The sequence below is a fragment of the Thamnophis sirtalis genome, unplaced genomic scaffold (genome assembly GCF_051295495.1).
Source record: "Thamnophis sirtalis isolate CommonGarterSnake01/CBP01778 unplaced genomic scaffold, rThaSir2_p1.2 scaffold_6, whole genome shotgun sequence".
In the NCBI taxonomy this organism is placed as follows: Eukaryota; Metazoa; Chordata; class Lepidosauria; order Squamata; family Natricidae; genus Thamnophis; species Thamnophis sirtalis.
The window spans coordinates 81,402,452-81,427,791 of record NW_028261386.1 but is presented as its reverse complement, the minus strand read 5'-3'; the positions used below and the strand labels follow the sequence as shown (position 1 = coordinate 81,427,791).

The 25,340-nt window shown below is 38.0% G+C and overlaps 1 protein-coding gene across 3 annotated transcripts in view; it reads left to right on the top strand.

The window, feature by feature from the left end:
* The window catches only part of ESR1 (estrogen receptor 1), a 250,814-nt gene that overhangs the window by 206,940 nt on the left and 18,534 nt on the right, over positions 1 to 25,340 (top strand). The gene's annotated exons all lie outside the window — the stretch shown is intronic.

Genomic DNA, 25,340 nt, shown 5'->3' with positions numbered 1-25,340 from the left:
AAGCTCAAATGCTTACCTTCTAAGGCATCCCTGGTAGGTAGAAAAGCGGAGGCGCGGAAATCAGTTGTGCCGCGCGAATCAGATGAGCCAGAAAGAAAGAATACACACACACATACACACACAAACACACACACACACACATGGGACAGGATAGAGTGGGGATGGGTGGGCTGAGCCAGCTGATTGTTGGAACTACCAGTTCACCCAAACTGGTCCGAACTGGCAGTAGCCCACCACTTCCCCCAGTTCCTCTGAAGAGTTAAGTTATCAAATAAGTAGTGCAGTTTATATAAAAACCAGTTTTATGTAATAGTTAAAGCACAAGACTAGAAACCAGACAACTCAGTTCTAGTCTCACCTTAGGCACAAAACCAGCAGGGTGACTTTGGGCCAATCATTCTCTCTTAGCTCTAGGAAGGACACAATAGCAAACTACTTCCAAAATCTTACCAAAAAGTGTAGGAATTTGTCCAGGCAGTTGTTAGAGTCAAGAATGTTTTGAAGGCATGTGCACAAATGGTGTGTGTGTGTGTGAGAGAGAGAGAGGGAGGGAGGGAGGGAGGGAGGGAGGGAGGGAGAGAGAGAGAGAGAGGGAGAGAGAGAGAGAGAGAGAGAGAGAGAGAATGAATATCATGTAACAGGATAGTAGACAGTATTTTCTTCCTCCTTTCTGTCAGTGAGATTTCCCAGATGTTTAAATGATTACTAACTTATCTGTCCAACCCCTATGTAACACAAGCTATTCTCTCCCACGTAAATATTTGGTGATATATTTGTGCATATGTACATATGCACACTGTTTGACGTGAATCTGGTGATTTAGAAATATCCCCAATATTTGAGGAGAACAACTGATCTTTGAACTTTAGCACTGCTTAGATCTGCTAAAAAAAGCCTAAGAATAAAAATGTATTTTTTCTTTCTAGATCATGCCAGGAAAATGATGATAGTTCTGGATACATCTTATTAGTGTAACTAATTCATCTCTTGGTTAATTGGGTGGAAGCTCTTTCTGAAATTTTGCATCTCTTCACCAATTGCCCCCTTATGTCCCCAGGGAGCTGTGCTTACAGTTAGATAATGGCAATAGAATGGTTTATAGCAAATTTGATCATAAACTTCCTAAAGGATGTTAAAGTAAATTTAAATAAAGAAGAAGTATGCATAGTTTGAAAATATTTTTAATTGCTATAATCCTTGTGCATTGCATTGCACTTCTGTGTTATTTCTAGAAAAGTGTTACTTTTTTCAGAGTTCTACATAACTGTTGTAAGAATCTCATTATTATTAACGAATTGGTTTGTTAAAACAGCCACACCTTTATTCTTGAAGTCTGAAAGAAGTTGGAATGCTTTAATAAGTAGCAGTGAGGCGCTATGGGCCAAATTACTTCTGAATTTTTGCTATAAGAGTGCACAACTCTAATAAAGAACATTGTGTACAACTAGAGCTCAAAGCTCTAATTTCAATCTGGGTGATGTATTGATTGCCTTTCAGGCTGGAAGATACCAGAACCTGTACTTCTCTGATTAATTCAAGTTAATACAGAATGGAAATAGAAAGAAGTCTCTCTCACCAACCATTGGTGGTGTGGTCAAGGATGACAAAATGATGAACACGGCATCACTATGCAGTTCAATTCCTTTTGTCCATGTGTTCTTGCATGCATGAATAAAAGGAACAGAGTCTCTATCATAAAGGTGTGATGCTGCTCTTGTCATTTTCACAACTCTAATCCTGTATCTGCTTCTGTTTGCTAAGAGGATTTTATTCTCATTTAGTAGGAAATAAAGTAATGTAATGAACTCACGTCTTTTCAGTATAAGTATATCCTTTATTTATTTTTTCTATATTTCTTTTCCTCTGCTTTTCTCCATGGTTTTTCATTCTCCTTATCTCTTGCTTTCCTTCACTGCTCTGAAATGAATGTATTAGCACACATAACAAGACTGTTCAGTAAAATAATCATTTCCAAAGCATTTCTAATTAGGACTGTGCCAAAAAGTTCTGCGTTTCTTTCGATAACTGTTATTTAGCTTGGTAGAAAATTCATTAATTCTGACTATTTTTTTAAAAAGAAAAAAATTCTGATTCCCTTGGGTAGTATATAAAATTCTCTATTTATTCGAGGCTGAGAAATTTGTGTTAGTTAAGTGCCATCAAGTCATATTTGATTCTTAGTGACCACATAGATATAGGAGTGGGATTCAGCCAGTGTGGACCGGTTCGGGGGAACCAGTAGTTCCAGCGATCCGTTAGCCCCGCCCACCCACACCTGGGCTAGTCTGTCCTATATTTCCTTTGTTTTAAGCCCAGCTGATTGGCGTGGCAGAGTAGATTGCCACATGTCAGCTGTTTTACTCACTGGGGCTGTGAAGAAGGTAAGTTTTAGAGCTGTCTGTGCGAATGTGCGTGCATGCACGAAGCGCATACTCAGTGAAACGGTTGTTACACCAGTTGAATCCAACCAAGGCATCAATAGGTCTTCTCCACTCATCACCACCGTGAACTTGTTCTTCTCTTTTCTTCCACTTTTCCCTGCATTAAGGACTTTTCCCAAGAGCTGAGTCTATCCATAATGTGTCCACAGTAGAATAAAATAAGTTGAGTCTGGTCATTCGTGCCTTGAGTGAAAACTCTGGGTTGATTTGTTCAATGATCCACCAGTTTCTTTATTTGACTGTCCATAATATTCTCAGGAGTCTTCTACAACATCAAAGTTCAAAGGTCAATACTCTTCCTGGTTCTTTAAAGTCCAACCTCCATTTCCATAGTGTGTCACTTGTATAATTGTATTGTATACTTGTATGATTCAGATCTTTGTAGATGTAAATCATGGCATTTGATTATCTTTTCCAAAACCTTCATGACTGCTTTTCTGGGTACTAAAATGCAATATATTTCTTGATTGCTTGTTTCTTTACTGTTGATGGTCCATCCTAAAAAGCAGAGCCTGTCTACTAGTTCTATATCTTCATTGTCAGTTCTTAAGATTGGTTGTTCTACCTATTGCCATTAGTTTGGTCTTCTTTATATTTAATTTTATTCCCATCCCCTCCAGTGTTCTTTGATGTTTAGCACTTGCAAATCCTTTGCATGTACAGCTTTCGGGGTAGTACATGTTATTGATTTTTCTTTTTCCAGTTTTAAAACCATACTTGTTTTCTTCAAATTCAGTTTACCTAATACATATTCCACATATAGGTTGAATAAATAGGTGATGAATATTAAACCATGTCACATTTCTTTACCATTTGGAGTCATTTTGTTTCACCAAATTCTGTCCAGACTGTGACTTCCTGACCTGTACATAAGTTTCTCATGAGGACTATGAGATATTCTAAAATTTTAATTTTTCTGAGCACTTTCCACAGAATCAGAGGCTTTTTTATAGCCAATGAAGCAAATATTGACTTCTTTTTGGTATTCTTTGGCTTTCTCAATTATCCATTTTGCATAAGCAATAACATCTCTTGTTTCTTTCCTAAAACCAGCCTAAACATCTGGGATCTCTTTTTCCATGTAAGGCTCCCATCTGCATTGGATGATCCTAAACATTATTTTGCTAATATGTGGAATTAAGCATATTGTATATCTGTTTGCACACTCTCTTAAACCTTCTTTTTTGATATTGGATTGCACATCTTCTAATCAGTTGGCCATTGTATCCTCCATATTTGCTGGCATAGTATGGTTATAAACCTGACTGATACTTCTGTTGCTTGCAGTGGGTATTCCATCAGTTCGTCTAGTCTTCCAACTTGATACTGATGATAGTTCTGTTCTAACTTCATTTTCCAATACTAAAGATAAAGTTTCCCGTCATACATATGTGCTAGCCATTCCCGACTCTAGGGGGTGGTGCTCATCTCTGTTTCAAACCCAAAGAGCCAGCGCTGTCCGAAAAAGTCTCCATGGTCATGTGGCATGACTAAACACTAAAGGAAAGCTGTTACCTTCCCACCAAAGGTGGTCCCTATTTTTCTACTTGCATTTTTATGTGCTTTTGAATTGCTAGTTTGGCAGAAGGTGGCACAAGTAACAGGAGCCCACTCAGTTACATGGCACTAGGGATTCGAACCACCAAACTGCTGACCTTTCGATCGACAAGCTCAGCATCTTAGCCATTGAGCCACCGCAACCTCTTTCCAATACTGAAGACTCTTAAAAGTAGGCATTGACATCTCTACTGTGTAGTGTGTCAGTATATTCTTTCCACCTTCCCTTAATTTCTTTTCAATGTCCATTGGCATCCTTTAGTATACCAATTAGAGATTGGAAGAACCTTCTTCATTTTTCAAAGATTTTGCTTGTTTTTACATGTCTGTTTCCATCTTTAGTGTCTTTACAGATATTGTAATATGCTGTCTTGTCTCGCCTCTCTCTGAAGCTCTTTTGTTCCATTCTGAGATTTTTGTCTTCCTTGGCTCTCATTCTCTTCTTTTCTTGGCAATTTTCATTGTTCTAACATCCAGTTTACTTTCTTCTCTTCTTAATTTTTGACAGTCTCTTTTCATATCCATCCTTAATGACTGTTTTAAGTTCATTCCATAATTCCTCAATGAAGGTAAGGACTTCAAAGCAATTCCTTGCAAATGGTGATTCAAGATCATATTGTGAAAGTTGATCGGCTTTCTTCTTCTTTTTAGCTTCACTCGTAATCCACACATGAGAAATTCATGACCTGTTCCACAGATAGCATGGCCATGTCTTTGATGCTATAATTTGATGCTCTAACAGTAATGGAGTCAATTTTATTTCTATATACTTCATCTGAGGATGCCCATGTATTCAAGATTCAATTTGCTTGTTTGAAGATAGGGTTAGCTATGAATCATTGGAGTGGCAGAAATTGATAAATCGGCGTCTTGCTTCATTTCAGTTTTCTAAGTCATACAATCCAATTACATTTTCCTGTTTCTTGTATCCAACTTTGGTATTCCAGTCTCCAATCAGAAGCAGCACGTGTTCTGTAGATTTAAAATTGAACTTGGTCATAGAGGAGAATCCTTTTCATCCTTTGCTTCGGTGGTTGGAATGATCATCATATAAAAGGATTGTCCATAAAGTCTACTAGATATTATTTGGTCATTGAATGCATGTAATCAAGTACTATTCTTGCTATAGTTCTTGTAAGTATACAACTACTACTTCTTTATTTTTCACGTCTTGAGTAATAAATCATGTGATATTCTGACTAAAGATGTCCCATCCCATCTCAGTTTGCTGATGCCAAAGAGGTCAATTCATAATCATTTCATTTGATCTTTCACGGTTAAAGCTTTTGTCTGTTCATACTTATGTTCTATGCTCCTACTGTAATTGTATCTTAATTTGAATAATCCTAATCCAGTTGTTGAATGTAGAGTTTATTGACTTTCAAACCCAGCTGCTATTAACTTTACAGCGTTATGCAGATTATTACAATTCAAAGTCTGTTGCTGAGCACTGATAAACCTCAAAAAAGCTTTAATTGTGTTTGGCTCCCGAGATGAGAGTGGTAAGATTTGCAATTGTTCAAAGTGTGTTAAGAAGGGAGGAGGGGAGAGGTGAGCCAGAAAAAAAGTGCTCTTGGGAGCAAAGTCCATTTATAATGAATTGTAAGTGAAAGCCAAATTGCTGACGGTTTTAACAAGATCATAGTGAAAGGAACATTTAGGCACAGTCAGAGCCTAGGTAGCTGAGAAATGTTTACATTTGTAGAAATACAGGAAATTTATTTCTGCCTGAAATAAAGGATGAAAATGTAAGCAATGTCATTGTCAATGTCTTTCAGTGGCATTGTGAAAAATGAATTAACAATTTTCTGCTGAAAAGTAAATTTTATAAATTGCCTTGCAAACTCGGTAAATGTATTTCGTTTAGTTCTCCCATTGTCTAGAATATGGGTGGGAAACTTCGCTTGACTGAGAACTCCATTTTCATGGGAGTCATCTGTGAAGGATTTGACTACATACCAGCATTGGGCAGGACTGAAATAAGTGGCAGGAAGAACCAGAGCCATAAAAGATGGGAGCGTCCATTCTTTTACTTTTTTCCTATTTCTGAGATCTTTTTTAACAGCTTGTTTTCCTTTGTACTGAGGTACATCAGACTCTGGACACCACACAGATTACTCCAGAGACTGGAGTTAATCTCACTTTTGGTGTAATTTTTGAAATTAGGCTAATGCTCCATTTCTACAAGCTACACTTAGGAATGTAAATCTCCTCCCCCCCCCCATTTTTTCTCCTCTCTCTCCTCCACTTCCTTTTCTTTCCCTCCCCTCCTCTCTTCTCTTCATGTTTCTATGAAAATACTGTACTTCCATAATAGATACAGATAATTTCACAATTGGATATAAAGGATTCCAATAAGCTCTAAATAACTACACTAATGCTTTTCTTTTCTTAAATAGCAGCTTGATGTTTTCCTCTCCTCACAATATTAGAATTTGAGGTCATCCATTGAAACTAAACATAAAGCGTTTCAGGCTAGACAAAATGCAGTAAAACTTAAATTTATTAGACTGTTCTGAGGGCAGAGAGTGTCTGTTACACTTGAATATGTATTATGTGTATCAATTTACATCATTTATGTAATTACCTAATTGACATAAATAGTGCCAATTTCATTTAAACTTGATTAACAGATATCAGTCCATCAAATGAGGGTGAAGTCCAGGTGAAAAATGTCTCTGAGCTATCTAGAGTCCATTAAACTGACGTCTGTTAAATTAAGGTTTAATACACTTTGTCACAGAGGGTATTATTATGAAATTGTCTGTCAGCAACTGAGAGAACAGCAATCAATTTGCATAATTTTAAAAAGGCCTAGCAGATTTATTTACAGCCAGGCTGTCAGTGGCTGCTAAAATACTACTGGCTGTTTACCCCCTCTTCACTATCAACTGCAACTTTATATAGCAATAGCAGTTAGACTTATATACCGCTTCACAGTGCTTTACAGCCCTCTCTAAGCTGTTTACAGAGTTGACATATTGCCCCCAACAATCTGGGTCCTCATTTTACCCACCTCGGAAGGTTGGAAGTCAACCTTGAGCCGTTCAGGATTGACGGAATTGAACTCTTGGCAATGTGAGCTGATTGTTAGAAAGCCATAATGGGTTTATTTTGATACAGTCAAGTCTTGTGAGCATCCGTATACATCTTGTTGGCCACTGTGAGATCCAGTATAACAGATGAAATGGGACTAGTTAATCCTGGGTGGAATTTGCTCTTGGAACAGACTTTTGAAACCCTATTCTGCTTCCTTCTGGGTTATATTTCAGAGATGCTTTACTAAGTTTCCCTTAGTTCTACTGTTCACATTAGTCTTTTCTGGTTTATTTTCTTCCACTGGACATTCTTTTCTTTGCTCACTATTTCTTTGCATGACAGAGCATGATCATATTTCTATCTGCTATGCTAGAAAAGATATTCTAGAGTTGTAATGCAAATTTGGCCCCTAAATTGATTTAAAAATTAAAATCTTAACTTTTTTTGTAATATAGTTAGCTCTGGACTTGATTTAAGTATGCATATTAAAAAAATACACACCCTGTATAAAATTTGTGAGAACATCTCCATACATTAATCCTCGTATGCTTCTATAGGATAATCTTCTATCTCCATCTTATTTAGCTATTACATTATCTAAAATGAAGGCCATCCTTTACTTATCATTATTTTTTATCCAGTGACATCTGTCATACTCAACTTCAAGAGTTAATAATAATATAATCTTAACACAAATCATCCATTTGTGAAATTCCCAGAGAGCATTGGAAGCATTTTCTTCCTGCAATTGCATTTGTTAAATTCCTAAAATTTATTTTGCCTTTTCCTTTCTCTAATTTTTGATCCTGAAAGCTGAGGAAAGCAGATCTATGCAATTCTTTGTATCTTCTCTTATTCAAAAAATATGATTTTTGTTAAAATATTTTTTTTAAAAGAATAAGTTGAGATTATTTTCCCATAAATATTTGATTGGTCCAATTCACTGAAATTATCAGTTTTCTGTACAGATAAAAATAAGTTAATTAATAATAACGTAGGAATGATAGAAGTATTTGTATTTACATCAGTAAATCCACAAATTGATAGGTTTCTTTTAAATGTGTAAGCTATATGGATTACTTTTTTTTCTTTATTAATAATGTCAACAGAATGGTTCCATTGCACTAATTAAAATACAAATGGCAAATGTATATTTAGTTATTACAGATACTAACAATGAATATTATCTGAATTTTAAAATGATAGTGTAAACTCAGTATATGATAAAAACTAAAAAATAGAAAAGAGAAAAGGAAGCCTGAAATTTGTATCATATACCAAACAACTCAACAAAATAGCAATAGCAATAGCAGTAGACTTATATACCGCTTCATAGGCCTTTCAGGCCTCTCTAAGCGGTTTACAGAGAGTCAGCATATTGCCCCCAACAATCTGGGTCCTCATTTTACCCACCTCGGAAGGATGGAAGGCTGAGTCAACCCTGACCAGATTTCTCCAAATTTCACTTTCTTGCTTTTCTAGCAGAAAAGAATCAGTTCAAATATTGATGAATATTACATGTCAACTATCTGCTGTTGCAAATCAGTTGTAAATGTATCTTTTCAGTATCCTGTCTATCTGCCAGACATCCTGATATATTTCAAATAATAAGGATATAGATAAGAAGTATAATTAATAATCTGAGGAATTTCCAATAAAAGTATGACAATAGCAGCATAATGCTCCAATTCATGTAGTATATCTCCAACAGCAAGACAATAATAGACAATTTTATGAATCATTTCATTGCATTTTAAGAAAAAGAAAGGCTAATTAGAGTTTTTAAATTGCCTGTTCCTGGATTGCAAAAAAAAACAGTTCATTGTTTCCTTTGACTGCTAATAAACATAAAACTTTAAAATCTCAGTTAATTCTTTTAAGAATGTCCACAAATATAGAGCTAGCTGTGGCATAGACCCCAAAAAGGCCAACTGTTGAGTCAGACAGAAATCTGTGTTACATTAGATTCAGTTGTTCATTCTTTATGTTTTAAAACTGTTTCAATGGACATCTAATTTACTAGAGGCTTTTCTGCTCAAAGGATTTATTAGCCATTCTGAAGCCAGGGTTAAGTTTAACTTGTAAGGAGATATCAAAGTGCTGCAGATGCCTCTACCAAAGACTAAGTCTAGTTTTCAATGACTTAAACAAATAACCAGGCCATGAACTCTTAAGATACCCTTCATTTCTTTGGTATAGCACAGTATGTTCAGTTTTCTAAATCAAGCTCTGCTGCATTCCAGTATATGATAGACCTGCATTTTTTAAAATGGAAGGATCACATAACTGCATCTATGTAATGTGCTGCCACTGATCACTGATTGTTACAGAAACACATTAATTACTTTTAAAAAAATCCACTAAAACCGGGTTATCAAACTCACGTAATCACAATAGTGTCATGTGACATATCAGGACTTTCCCTCCATTTGCTAAAGCGGACGTGGGCATGACCAGCCCGCGGGCCAGGAGTTTGACAGCCCTGCTCTAAAATGTTATTTTCATTTCACTATATTTATTTTTGAAATGAATGCTTCTTGCTGATATTAGGAACTAAAATTTCAATTTCCCAAGGTAGTAACACTTTTATTTTATTGACATACTGAGTATTTTAAAAGATAAGAAGGAGGATATCTCTCAGATACTTTCTAGAAAGAAAATATAAGTGCAATCTATTACTTTATGCTGACATTTTTTTCTCCTTGAGAAAGCTAGTGTTTGGCCATGAATTTAATTTAAACAGAACCTTCTAGGTTTTCCCACTATGAATTCGGTGACAAAATTCTGCTATATATCTAGCTGCTTCCCTTCCAGTTGTTGTAAACTTCTAAGGTTTCATTTCTCTCATTATAGTTGTAATTACAACTGTTTCAGATGACAATTGTCCCACTGGTCATGGCTACTGGCAAAGCAGCAGCTGTCTACCAAGGATGTGCTTACTTTCCGGGGACATTACTTGCCAGGTCACAATGCTGTCCTTCGATATTATGTAGCATTTCGTCAAGTCAGTCTATGTCATAATGCCATATTCTTTGGTGTATTCAGTTTACTTCATTTGTTTTATGTGATTCATTTGTTTCATGCGATTTGTTTTAGGCTTTCCCTTCAGCATCATTTCCTGGAATGTCAGTGTGACAATCACCCAACCTAGTGAGAGAGACATTCCAGGAATTATGGGTGAAGGAAAAGCTTCTTTGTGGAAGAATTTGCTATTGCTGGAGCATGTAAGGTGGCTTTGGAAGTTAAGTTCCTCACAGAGAGAGAATCACAGTTTTAAAAATATTATGATTTTTTTTTTTAAAAAAACTTTATGTCTACAAGATAAATGTGATCTAACACATATAGTTAAGGGAGCACAGTTTTTCAGCCTTGGAAGAAACTTGAAGCGAGTTCAGGTATTGCTATAGAAATCTATGTTAGTATCCTGCACGTGTTATTTAGAAATCTTAGTGAGGTTGACATGGTTTTTTTCATAGTTAATAAAGTTGAAGCCCTAATCATCTTTATGGAAGGATAGGAAGGAGACCCTTTTGCTGCCTCCACAGTGTATTTGCAATGAAACTCAGCAAAATAAACCTGCAAGTTATCTCCTTATTGCAAAATAGAATAAGGTGTGAATGGTTGAAACAAGTATTACAATATGTGCTGGTGAAAAGAAATTGATTGAAAGTAGTGAAACTGGTCAGTCAAGTTTAATTTGGCTACTTCTCAATCTGTGAAAAGAGAACTCTCTCCCACCTTAAGGGATGTGCTAACTGAATCTGTGTTAAGATCAAAGCAAGGAATTCTGATGTGGAATTACCTGAACAAGAAGTGTCCCATCAGTCAAAGAGAGGTGGTTACTATCCTGGCTTGCCACTGAACCAGAGGTGGGTTGCTCCCGGTTTCTCCCAGTTTGGCCGAACCAGTAGTGACTGCGGCGGGAGGCTCCGCTCACCCACTCAGATGCTTTTGCGCATGTGCAGTAACGTTGTGCATGCGTGAGCAAACCGGTAGTAAATCAGTTAGCAACCCACCACTGCACTGAACAGTCACTGTTAAGGAAGCCAGGAAAGATGGAGAAAATGTATTTGTTCTCCCTAAAACCCTCTAAAAGTCCAAGTCCTTCAAGAAGTCAGATGGGGAAAAAGATTTATTTCTGCTGAATGTGTGCTGAATTATTTTCATTTAGGTTGATGGAAAAGAAATAATATGTAGAGAATTCTTTAAAAGAAATTTCCATGCTATTTTCATGATTGAAATATAGATAGGTGAATTGTAATGTGGTGTTGTGTAGTGTACAGTAGAATAGAATAGAATAGAACAGAATAACAGAACAGAACAGAACAGAACAAAGAAGAATCTTAAGCAGCTTGTAATATACCCTGGAAAGGAGGTGATGAGATCAACAAACAAACAAACCCCCCAAACACTCTTTATGAGATAAAGATAACTTTTGGATGCATCCTTTGAGTGTATTTATGGGTAAATAAACCTTACAGCCCAGGAACATACATCAGTCTCTGGTGATTTCCTTCTAAGGAAACTGAAACCTGACTCAGGTGCTGGCATCCTCGCCCACGAGGTCTGACCCATTAAAAGTGGGATTATTGTGTATCACAATAACCACTGTATTCTTCTATGTTGATCTGTATATAGGGCTTGAAATTTCTGCTATAAAATTTACTACAAATGTCCTGATTCTTAATAAGACCTGGGGATATTGAATAAATGCATTTTTTTGCTGTGGGTCCAGTTTGAAATTCCAAAATAGTATCCCTCTGGACACTAATCTGTCCATTATAAAGTTCCCATGAAGCCCTTAGTAGCAGTCTGACAGAAGGAGAGGTTCAGTAGCTGTTGTCTTTTATGACTGGTACAGACAGTGATAAGATAATGGTAATAAGATGAAGGATTTTGTTCAGATATTGTTTTATTACTAACTACAAAAATAAATACAGTGTCTTGTCTGAAACATTTCTCTGGCAGGGATGAGTAAGCAGCCTTGTCTTCTACTAATCATACTGCATAATGAGGTAATTAAAACATGGTCTTCTTGAAAGAAACAGCACTCTGTAGGCAAACGGAAGGCCAAGGAAGGTGGCAATGAAGAAGCTGATTGATTGTAGCCCAGAATTCCATCTGATTAACCAAGAAATCTGGAAATAATGCTAGGATTTGAATAGAGATGCTTAGGCATACTGTTCTGGGATCAAATACAAAAACTATGAAACTCTTATCCTACAAAGCACTTACAAAGCATGAAAGTATATGAAGGCTACTAGTCTAGATTGCTTCCCAAATATTGAGTTTATAGGAACTTTTCAGAAATGCCCAACTTTGAAGTTAATGAAATGGATAATGGTGTGGAAAATACCCATTAATGCATTTCTATTTGTGTGCACATTTATGTGAATCGGAGATGGGAACTATGGTCTATGTGGGTTGCCTGCTGTTTAATCCATCTGAATGCTACAGGTAGTCCTCAGTTTATGACCACAATTGAGCCCAGATTTGATGCTGCTAAATGAGAAATTTATTAAGTGACTTTTGCTCCATTTTATGACTTTCCTTTCCAAAGTTGTTAAGTGAATTTCTGCAGTTTTTAAATTAAGAACACAGTTCTTCAGTGAATCTGGTTTCCTTGTTGATTTGTTGATTTTGCTTGTCAGACGGTCGCACATGACCGTGGGACACTGCAACCGTCATAAATATGAACCTGTTGCCAAGCATCTGAATTTTGATGACATGATCATAGGGATGCTGCAATGGTCTTAACTGTGAAAGCATGATCATAAGTCACTTTTTCCAGTGCCGTTGTAACTTTGAACAGTCACTAAATGAACTGTTGCAAGTCAAGGACTACCTGCATATGGAATCATCATATATTATTACAATTTAAAAGGTGGGACTATCTAGTTGGTAAGTGTGAGGCCATGATTTTAAATGTTTAGCCTTTGGCTTGATACAGCACAACTCTTCTTACATTGTTCTTGCATTTCTATCAGGTTGCATAACTTTGGGCTGAAGAAATACAGGCAACTACAGATGGCAATAAAAATAATCCAGAGAAATATAATTTCTATCTTACCATCCAGTAATAATAGTTCAGATTTTTGAAGTCCAAATCAGGTAACACTACTTTCACAGTTCCAATAAGTTCTAGAAATAGAAATAAATTATGCAAATAGCTGTGTGTGAAATTGTGAAGAAAAGGTTAAACTGGTTGCACCCCTTTGGTAGGATCTAAGTCAAAGTCAATCACATTCTCAACCTGACTTGGATTTTGCTCTTTTAGATCTGGTTGACAATGCCAGATTTATTTTGCCAATAAAATGAAAGGGGAAGTCAATTTGAACAAACATAAAATTTAGCTCTCTTGCTATAGTTCATAACAGGTATATATTGGTAGGCCTTTATTTTTTCATACCTTCAAGCTATTCTTGACTCCTGGCAACCGCCTGTACAAGTCTCTGAATTTGCTTGGCAAGCTGTTTGGAAATGGCTTGACATTAACTTCTTCCTAGCTTTGACACAGTGACTGGTTCAGGGTTACGCCTCTGGCTTCATGCCTAAGGCAGACCAGATCTCATAGTCTCCCAGTTTTTAGCCTGGTGCCTTAACCACTACACCAAAATCTCTCTCATACCAATAAATGGTTGTAATTAAGGAGATTTTTTTTCTGCTGTGACAATATTGTCTTGCTTTTGTTTGTCTATCTATCTTCTTTCAAGACGAACAGTTGTTACTACAAAAATTAAAACTAAAGAATTTGTACAACTACAACAGTTTCTGAAAACAAGTATATATTGGTTTAAATTTGGCTTATGTCCAGGGGTGGGATTAATTTTTTTTTACTACCGGTTCTATGGGCTGTAGCATGGCTTAGTGGGAGTGACTTAGTGGGTGTGGCAGGGTAAGGACTCTGTAAAATCTCCATTCCCTCCTCACTCCAGAGAAAAGTTACTGCAAAATACCCATTTCCTCCCGATCAGCTGGGACTCAGGAGGCAGAGAATAGATGGAGTGGGGCCGTCAGAGGTGGTATTTACTGGTTCTCCAAACTACTCAAAATTTCTGCTTCCGGTTCTCCAGAACTGGTCAGAACCTGCTGAATACCACCTCTTCTTATGTCTCTGTAAAAGATGCTGCTGCCTTTCTTCCTTTATATTTAAGTACCCTAATGAAACAAGCAATCATGTAATTATATTATGTGATTATATAAAGAGGCTCTCTCCCTCTCTGTCTCTCTGAACACTGCACAGATGGATTATTGTAAATTTTCGCTGAAGTCATAATTTTGACCAGTTTAGATAAAATGGTTATCATAGTTAGATACTTGCTACAGTTATAATGGTTTCCACCAAGGTCCTCTGTTCTGGCAGGAACAGAGGTTTAATCTCATTGGTCGAAGGGTCTGACAGCTCCCTATAAAAGGGCTGCTGTCAGACTCAACCTTCGCTGGATTGTTCATACTTGTTCTGTTACAATAAAGAGCTGTTGTTACTGTTAGCCTGTATGTGCCTTTCCATTACCCGATCTAACAGTCATGCCCTTTAAAATAGAGGACTTAATGCAAAGTGGACAATTTTTATGGCTATTTCTATAATTACAATTGTAAATACTAGCTCCATTTTCCTTTAAAAGGTTTTTTCTGACTTTTATATAGGATGGTCCATAATAGCAAATGTAAAATGACCTTTTAAAATAATTAACACCAGATGTGGTATCTTGGATCATGACCCTAATGCAGGCTACAAAATAATTAGGCTTAAAGGATTTCATTCTACAAGCACAGATTTGTTTTGGGATGAAAAAGGAAAGGGCCCAAAACAAACTCCCTGCCAATTTTTTTTTTAAAGGATATCATTTTTTTTCTTAGTATTAAAAAAAAGGTGATGAGTTCTGGAGCCAGCAATTTGCAACAGACTATTTTTCCTGCAAACACTCACGGATGACAGTTTTACACACACATGTACCAATACTTTAAAAAGAAGACTATTTATGTACAAAATAAAGTCATTGTGCTTTACATCTACCAGAACTCAGACATTTTGGATGATCGCTAGATGGCACTTAGAAGACAGAGTTTTCTGTAACTCTTTGCTGCCATCTAAATTATCACCAGGAGTTTTGTAGCTAAGATATGGTATCTCTAATTTTAGTAAAAATCATCTTCCACAGTTTTTGGTAAATAGGCAGTGGCGGATTAAGGCTCACTGGTGCCCTAAGCACTGACAAATCTTGGTGGCCCCCTCCTTTGTACATACTGTACAAATTTTCATTGTTTTTTTTTCTTTCTCAACCTTGAGCTGCCCTGGTGCCTTGGGCCTGGTGCCCTAAGCATGTGCTGAGTCTGCTTAATGGTTAATACACCACTACAAATAGAACTTTTTACCCCGTAAAACGGACAACTGTGTAAACACCTTATTGGAACATGGATGTACAAGAGGAGAAAGATGTGTCCAGAATACTATAAAGAGTTGGGAAAGAGAACTAATCCCAGAAGATGGCACATTTATAATTCAGACAAATAAATGAATAACTAAATCAAACATACAAAAATCCATGTGCTTCATTTTAGCTCCTTCCCATTGCACTAACTCTCTTTTTCCCATTCCTTTTCCTTTCAAACGTGTAATTGGACCTGATATTTATCTTATTTATTTACACACGGACACACACATGGACACACACCACAACCCATTTCACTGATATAGCAAGACTGGGTGGCTTAAAAAGTAATAAAACTAAAATAAAGTATAAAACAGCAGCTCTGAGGAAATTTCAGAGAAATCTTTTTGAAGAAAGGAGGAAAAAGTAAACGTGCACATTTGAAAAGAGGGAAAAGATCAGCGAGAGAACACTTGCTGAAGAGTACATTTATTTCAAATATTATTCTAAACTCTGATTGAGGAAATCTAACACAACATGATGTAGATTGACAAATCCGAATGAGACAAGATGGCTTCAGAGGTTTCCCTCAGGTAGAGTAAAAAAAAGCCAATAGTGTCCATGATGGTTCAATTGAAGGACTGCTTATTTATTTTTTTATTTGGGTAATCTGTATGATGAACATAAAGAAATAGAAGGAACTTTGACTCCATGGTGTTCCTAGTATTTTGCCATATTTCACGCTGGATGGTTTCATTCCTGGATGGCTTCAATCACTGGGCCCTGGATATAATCCATATTTTTATGTGATCTAGGGGAAACACGTTGCCTCAGTTTTTGACTAACTGCAATTTCCTTTTCCCCTGCTTGGATTCCAGTTTGAGGCTTAAACTAAATAGTTAGGAAGGTGCCATGCAACCCATAGTAATGTTTGTTTTTCTTCTGTGCTGAAAAAGGCAACTCAAAACTTTTGATCTCCCCACCCCCTTTCTATTAAGAAACAATAAAATATGGGGATGAAAAGCTTTGTGTTTGCTGATAGCATTGAGCTACAGCTCTCATTTTTTCTGCTTGTGCTATTCAGAAAACAATATATACACAGTAAAACTGTCAACAATATTTTTATCTCTTAAACAACCCACAGCTGGCCATGCAAAGCTAAAATGATTTTATTCAGAAGAGGAAATATTTAGCCAAGAAATCTTTCTGTGTCTTGTACATACAGGCAGAGCTTCATTCGTAATTTCTGGCAAAGTGATTTCCACAGCCAAAACACCCAAATGAGGATTTCAACTTTTCGCAGTGGTGGACATTTGATGTCCTCTTATGTATAATCATCATTTTTTTTCTCTTTTGGAAAAAAAAATAGTTGGGCAAACCAAAAATGCAAATAACACTACGTACATTAACTGAAAGCTAAATTTTATGGATAATGTAGAAATCATAATGTAGTCAGCAAGAGGGTACCTGCCCTTTGATGGATGATCCAGCCTTTTCTGTACATTTGGTGGAATTACCTGAGAATCGATAGTAAAAAAATCCCATCACTGGATGCAATGTTATGTAAGAATGATCTTGAGAATGCTGCCTACAAAATAGATGACAGAATAGGGAGGGGCATAACACTTAGCAAAAGAAATTTAGGAAGGACTCATTTTACAGATGTGTTTGTTTGTTTATTTATTAAATGTATTCACTGACCATCTCATTGTTGTCCAACTCTGGTCAGCTTACAATGTAATTCAGAGGTTTCAAACTCGATGTCATTGAAGGCAACATCAGGGTTGTGTTTGACCTCGGAGGGCTGGGGGGGTGAGTGGGCGGGGGGGGGTGGCCAGCTTGATGTCACTTGTGTTGGCACCTGCCAGTGAAAACAAGCTCCTGGTCTGTGTTTTCCGTTGGGATAACCTCCTGCAACCCCCTGCCAGTGAAAACGGAGCTCAGGAGGGATGTACGCAACAACTGTGTCACTAACTTAACAACTGCAGTGATTCACTTAAGAACTGTGGCAGGAAAGGTCGTAAAATGTGATTAAACAAATGTCTCGCTTAGTAACAGAAATTGTGGTCATAAGTCAAAGTCTACCTGTTTGGTATTGCCTCACCTATCTGTACCCAAGGGGATGGTGGTAGAGGGAAATCTTTCTTTGGGGAAAGCAATAGCAAATTATAAAATTTATTATAAAATTATATAAGATTCATATTCATGGCTCATTTGCAGATCAGTAGTCAAACTGGAAAAGTCATCTCACATGCACTATTAATTTATTGCCCCCCTTTGACAGTTTTTCATAAGACCCTGGTTTTGCCAATGGGCCAATGGAACATTTGCCAATGTTCATGTAGGATAATTAATCCTACCAAATCTTTTTAAGTCTCTTTCATGAATGCTACTAATTTGATAATTGATATTCAATTTTATACTGCTGAATACATTGTTTTACAAAACCATTGCACAATGATTTCACTTATGTTAATCTGAATTCAAAATTCATTGAATACAATCTATTATTAAATCTCATTGATTAAAGAGTTTGTTGTTGAATAGTTGCCATACAATAGGTAAGGATTCATTTAATATCTGTGTGGAATTTCAGTAATGTTTTTGAAATTCATACTGTTCATCTGTTATTTTCAGAAACTGGGCATTTCTTTAAATGGCATTTGTGTATTATATATAGCTCTTTCTTGGTCATTCGCCCATTACCATTCATAAGGCCCTTGATAGTGTATGCTTGGCATATTACTTCATTTACAACTCTATGTAGTTTTATGCCATCCCACCACAGGTGCTGCAATTTGGGACAAGTACATGGATCATCTATTATCATTGGGTTGAGATATAGTAAGATCTTTCATTTTATTTTGGAGGAAGCTGAATGGAGCTTATTCATTTATGACTTCAGCTGGCTTAGATATGATCCAGCACTGGCTGATATCTTTTGACAGCTAAGTGTTCTGACCCCCTCCTCCGTCCAGCAATGAAAGCCAAGACACGCTTAATGAGAATGTCCTTTAATAACAAGACCAGACCAGGGTCCTCCACATCCTCCAGGGCCGACTCATAAGGCCCCTCGCTGTCGGAGTCTGGTGGCAGCTCCAATGGCTCCTGCTGGGTCACAACAGCTAAGTATGCTGAAATAGATGTGCAAAAATATAGCCAGTTCATAGCAGAGGTACTAGGAGTATTAGAATAAAGCCTCAAATTCAATTCATTATGAGTACATTGCAATTTCATCTAAATATGTTTCAAAGGATTGAAATATGAACAGGCACATCGGATGCCTCAAATATTTTAACTGGTAACTCTTCAGTTTTATCACTAAAAATCGGTAGATTTTTGAATAATTAGTTTCCTTAAGGCAAAGGTTCCCCTCACACATATGACTCTAGGGGGTGGTGCTCATCTCCATTTCAAAGCTGAAGGGCTAGCGCTGTCCGAAGACATCTCAATGGTCATTGGCCGGCAAGACTAAATGCCAAAGGCGCATGGAACGCTGTTACCTTCCCACCAAAGGTGGTCCCTATTTTTCTACTTGCATTTTTACATGCAATGTTGGCAGAAGCTGGGACAAGTTTTCTACTTGCATTTTTACATGCTATGTTGGCAGAAGCTGGGACAAGTAACGGGAGCTCACTCCGTTGTGCAGCGCTAGGGATTTGAACTGCCAAACTGCCGACCTTTCTGATTGACAAGTTCAGCATCTTAGCCACTGAGCCACCACGTTCCCAGTCTCCTTAAATGGCTGTTATTTCTCATATTGTCAATAATGTTGGTACTCTCTAGATATACTAGAAAACAGTATTTCAAAGAAAAGGAAGAAGAAAATGGAATACCTGTATTTTTATCTACATATACCAGAATGGACAGATTAGTCGAAAAAATATTTCATCAGTTTAAGCTCCAATAGAAGAAGGAACAGTTCCTATCCTCCAGCAGAATGCTTTGTTCCCAGTTCCTGGATGAAGACATATAGTTCTCAGATCTAATCAGAGCATCCTGTTCCTAGTTCTAAGCAATCAATTGTAGAACTTAGAGTTTTAGCAATCAATTGCGCAACTAACAGCTCTGAGCAATCAATTACAGGTGTCCTATTAAACTTCTAATCAGCATAATGTTCAAATATAATCTACAGCAAGAATCTATACTAGACTTGGCTACATTCTGGTTTACCTTAAAGTTTTATTTTTATTATCAAATAATGTAAGGATGGCTATTTAGTGTCTCACATTAGACAGATTGTTTTTCTTTTGCCCAAACTTGTTTGTTCTGTTCTTGCATAGGTAGCCCTTGTTTAGTGGTCACAATTGGAAACAACAACCTGATCATTAAGCAAAGTGGTCACTCGGTGAAACTGTGATTGTGCTTATGATTTTACTTAAGCTTTCTTTTGTTTTAAAGACTTATGAAAGTCATAAAAATAATGTTTCATCGGAGCCCTAACTGCAAATTAAACTTATTAAACAAAGCAGTTGCTAAACAAGGACTATATGTACAACAGTTCTACCTTCAGGGAGAATTAGCTTTTGTGGGGAAATATAGCAGTCCTCAAAATAATCCAATTTCTGCTCAGGATGTAGAATACACATATCTGTATTCTAATATTCCACACTGCTTTGATTATTTTTAATAATTATTTTTAATTCAAGGACCTGTGGATAGGATCTACCATGAATGTGAGATATATCCTTAATTGTGGTAAATCCAATACTTGGAGACCACTCAGTTCTTGAGGACATGGAGGGATGCTACTAATGGAAAGCAAAACATTCCATGTGGATAAAATGTTGGCTGACTGAGGCCAAAAGAATTAAGAATTTAATGAGACAGAGAATGAATCTGAAAAAAAGTGTCTTAAAAAGTAAAAGGCTCTTTAAAAAGAGAAGGGTAAAGATAGATTTAGATGATAATAGATGTGTGTCATTTTTAGATTTATGTTAATGAGCTAGTTATATACTGCATTCAATGATAAATCTGAGATTTTAATGCAGCAGGAAAATCAAAATAGGTTATTCAATGGGAAAATATGTCCATCATATAAGTTTCCTCTTTAAGAATATGAACAGGACATAGTGAATATTTTGTTAAAGAGACCATTATCTTGGTACTAATAATACAATCTTAAAATGGACTAACCCCAAAATCAAAAATAACTCAAGATTTTATATGTTTTAGTAGATTTTCACGGGTATAGGTATGCAGGTCTTAGCATATTTGGGTCTTTTCCCGTGTAAGATTGACAGTATCTTGGCAATGTTTCGACGAAGTCACACTCGTCATCTTCAGCCTGGTGCCTTTGGCTTCATGCTTTTGCGCAAGCACAAAGTCAAAAGCACCAGCTGAAGATGACAAGTGTGACCTCAAAACGTCACCAAGATCAATCTTACATGGGAAAAGACCTGAATATGCCAAGATCTGTGTGTATGTATGTATGTATGTATGTATGTATGTATGTATGTATGTATGTTCTGACCACCTCCTCTGTCCAGTAACGAATGCCGAGACAAGCTTAACTGGAATGCACTTTAATAGCAAGAAACCAAAACCTCGGTGGCTGAAAGCCAAGCATAACAAACAGATAAGGATCTTGGCAGCAACTCAGACAACCCTTGGCAGCAATCCAGCCTGCCAAGGTAGTTACAAACATTCTGCAAAGAGGGGTGTGTGCACAAGTAGTCTTTTTATAGTCTGAAGAGGAGCCTAATGACCACAAGCTGAGTGCAATTACCTCCTGTAACTGTGCAACTGTTCCTTATGCCTATTAACTCTTCAATGCTGGGCATCCAGGAACAACTCACTGCTGGACTCAGGCTCACTCTCCCTTGTGTCCTCCCCACTGGTCCAAGGCTCAGGCGACTCCTAGTGGCCAACCAGCCTCTCTGCGCCGTGCTCGGAATCGGAACCCTGACCAGGGTCTTCCACATCCTCCAGAGCCTACTCATAGGGCTCCTCGCTGTCAGAGTCTGGTGGCAGCTCCAATGGCTCCTGCTGGGCCACAACACACACACACACACACACACACACACACCAATATACATATACATATACATATACATACATATATATATATATATATATATACATATATATACACACACAAACACATACATACATACATACACACACATATATACATATACAGTACATATACATACATACACACACACACACACAATATTATACTTTATATATAAACACAATTCATATCTTCTCCTGTTGTGAACTCCAGTGTGTATTCTGTTGATCCCCAAGAAGCTAACCAGGAAAGTTGATCTTTCAGTAAGATTCTCTTTACTTCTAGACAAATATTTGTGTTTTCTTCATAACAGTGTTAGGAAGTGGGCAGAAAGAAAGGATTTTTTTTAAAAAAAAATCATATTTTTCCTAGCTGAAAAATAAGTTCTGATTGTCTAATTATAAAAGTCATAAATGTATAATTCCTGTCATGTACATGAATGTGTGCACATGCATACAAACATAATTCCATGTCGGGCACTTGCTAGTCTTGGGTGTTTGCATACAATACATGCTACAAGTTTGCATACAATGGTAAGTAATTGTAAAACATAATAGTTTTGAAATGTAGAAGTACTATTATTCCGCTACACATTTCATTTAGGATTCCATTATAAAAACAGGAAATTGCCTTGTAATGTTTACATCATAACCACGGAAAGCATGCAGATGATAAAGGGTCTGTAGGTGAAATCATATGATAAACAGTTGAGAGAGCTAGGTATGTCTAGCCCCGTGATGGCGAACCTATGGCATGAATGTTAGTCATTTGTTAGGGCATGCGAGGCATTGCCCTGTCAACTCCAGCGTGCATGCGCATGCTGGCCAGCTGATTTTGGCCTTCTTTTGAGGCCGTTTTTCGCCCACCAGAGCACAAAAAACTGGCCCTATGGGCAAACCAGAAATTCAGGAAAGGAACTGTTTTTTGCCCTCCAGAGCCTTCAGGAGGCTTTCCTGAAGGCCCAGAAGGGCAAAAATTGGCCCTACAGCAAAACTGGAAGTCACCATTCCAAAACTTCCAGGTTCCTCATAGGTCCGTTTTTTGCCCTCCAGAGTCTTCAGGAGACTTCCATGAAGGCTCCAGAGGGCAGAAACTGGCCCTACGAGCAAACCAACTTCTGGGTTCCCTGTAGGTCTGTTTTTCGCCCTCTGCAGGCTTCAGGGAAACTCCTGAAGCCTCTGTGGGGGCAGGGGGATGTTTTTGCCCTCCCTAGGCTCCTAAAAAGCCTCTAGAGCCTGGAGAGGGTGAAAAAACTAACACCAAATGCAGGGGGCTGGTCGTGCATGCATGCATGTGGGGGGGGGGGCTGTCGCACACATAGCATTATGGATGTGACATGCCCATGCACGACTCCCCTGCCCTCCTCCTGCTTTTGGCATGGGAGCCAAAAAAGGTTAGCCATCACTGGTCTAGTCTATCAAAGAGAAAGACTAAGGGAAACATGATAACTGTCTTCTAGTACAGGGCGGGGCATAACCTTTTCCTAGGGGGTCACAGCAAGATCGACAGCAGTTTACAACTTCCGCGACACCTCATTTTAAAGCCCATAAAAAACTGAATTGAATGAGCTATTAAATGTTAAATTTGCTTTAAGAATGGCTGGAAAATTCGATTCGGAAGAACAAAGGATCATTGACAGAATAAAATGCATTGCCTTTCGAGAGGCTCGCGATGCTGGAGCGACGTTTATCAATCGAAAATGGATTGCAAACAAATTGAAACGTCATCCGGATTGGGTTACTGATAATTGGAACAAAACAGCCCAAGAATGTTTCACAAAATTTGGAGAAGGGCGTCCTCTGCAACTGTCCCAAGAAAGCAAAGCCATCATTGCAACTGGCAGTCGCAAACAACGAAAAGGAAACCGAAAAGTGGCCCAAGAAATCCTTCAAATTCGTGGAAAACAAGTTGATCAAAGGACAATCGGCCGATATCGAGAACGAGAAGGTTTGAAGCCATTCCACGTCATTTGCAAACCATTGAAAACTCAAACACACGTTCAAGATCGGCTTTGGTTGTGCGATTGGTTGTCTGAATGGACCGAGGAAGATTTTCTTCATTTGGCGCCATCTGACGAATTCTTCGTTTATGCCATTCGAAAACCGAATTTCCAGAACGATCGAATTTGGGCTAAAGACGTCGACGACATCGCCAAACATGAACGATATCGACAAATCGTTCGCAATCCGACTTGCATCGGGATTTTTGTCATTTTCACAGCCAAGAAACTGCATTGGGTTTTGAAGGATAAAGGGGAATCCTGGGATGGCAGTTATTTCCGTGAGAAAATTTTATTGGAGAATGTCATTCCATTTCTCAGTGATCCAGACAATGTCTTGGTGGTTGGTGAGGCTGTCTTTCTTCATGACAAAGCTCCTTGCATGCGTGCAAATGCGACTCAGCAATTGTTAAAGGAAAACAATGTCGAATTTTGGGGCAATGACGTCTGGCCGGGAAATTCGCCAGATCTCAATCCGGCAGAGAACATTGGGGCCATAATTAAGGATGAAGTGGAAGCTCTGATGATTCAGGAGCAAGGTCAAAATCGATATTCGGTTGAAACTTTGAGAATGAATTTGGAAACTGTGTTGAAAAATCTGGAAAATCGAACAGAACTGTTTGAAGATTTGTTGTGTTCTTATCCACCTCGTTTGAATGCTGTTCGAAGGGCTAATGGTGGTCATACTGACTATTAAATCGTGTCAATAAACTCAGTTTTTGATGGGCTTTCGAATGGTGTATGAATTATTTGTGTTGTTATTACAAGTGTTGCTGTGACCCCCTAGGAAAAGGTTATGCCCCGCCCTGTACTTGAAGGGCTATCACAGCGAAGAATTGATAGACTTATTCGCCAAAGCACATGAGTGCAGAACAAATAGTAATGGATGGAAGTTTGTTAAAGAGAGATCCAAGGTGGTGCAATGGTTAAATGTAGCACTGCAGGCTACTTCAGCTGACTGCAGTTCTGCAGTTCGGCTGTTCAAATCTCACCGGCTCAGGGTTGACTCAGCCTTCCATCCTTCCGAGGTGGGTAAAATGAGGACCTGGATTGTTGTTGGGGGCAATATGCTGACTCTGTAAACCGCTTAGAGAAGGCTGAAAGCTCTATGAAGCGCTATATACCCGTATATACTCGAGTATAGGCCGACCCAAATATAAGCCGAGGCACCTAATTTTACCACAAAAAACTGGAAAAGTTATTGACTCGAGTATAAGCCTAGGGTGGGAAATGCAGCAGCTACCGGTAAATTTCAAAAATAAAAATAGATACCAATAATGTTTTTGAATATTTATTTCAAAGAAAAACAGTAAACTAGCTCTGTAAGTGGAAAAGAGGGTCAATAAAAACAATATGGTATCAACAATAACTTTAAAAGTACAAAAACCTTAGCTCATTCAGCAACCAAGCTAAAACACAAGAGTTAAAATCCTTCAAAACTGGATTCCTCCTCATCATCGGGACATCGCTATGTGGCTGCTTGCCATAACAAGGAGGAGGTGGGACATTGTTGCAGAGCGGCAGGAGAGGGAGGAAGGGGAATCGTAAGACAGCCCTGCATTACATTAGAACGTGAGGAGGGGGGATGGTGCGGTGCGCGCTGCGCAGCAAACTGACACAGAGGGAGGGGAAACTCACAGGGGCGCCGGGCCATTCACGAGCGTCACCCAGCGGCATGGCCCCGCCCCTTTTTCTCCTCCATTTCGGGCAAATTTTTCACTGACTCGAGTATAAGCCGAGGCGGCTTTTTTCAGCCCAAAAAGTGGGCTGAAAAACTCGGCTTATACTTGAGTATATACGGTAAGTCTAACTGCTATTGCTATTGCTATTGCTAGATCCAACCTAGAAATAAGGGGACATTTTCTGACCACGAGAACAATTAATCAGTGGAATAGCTTGCCTCTCAGAGTTGTGGA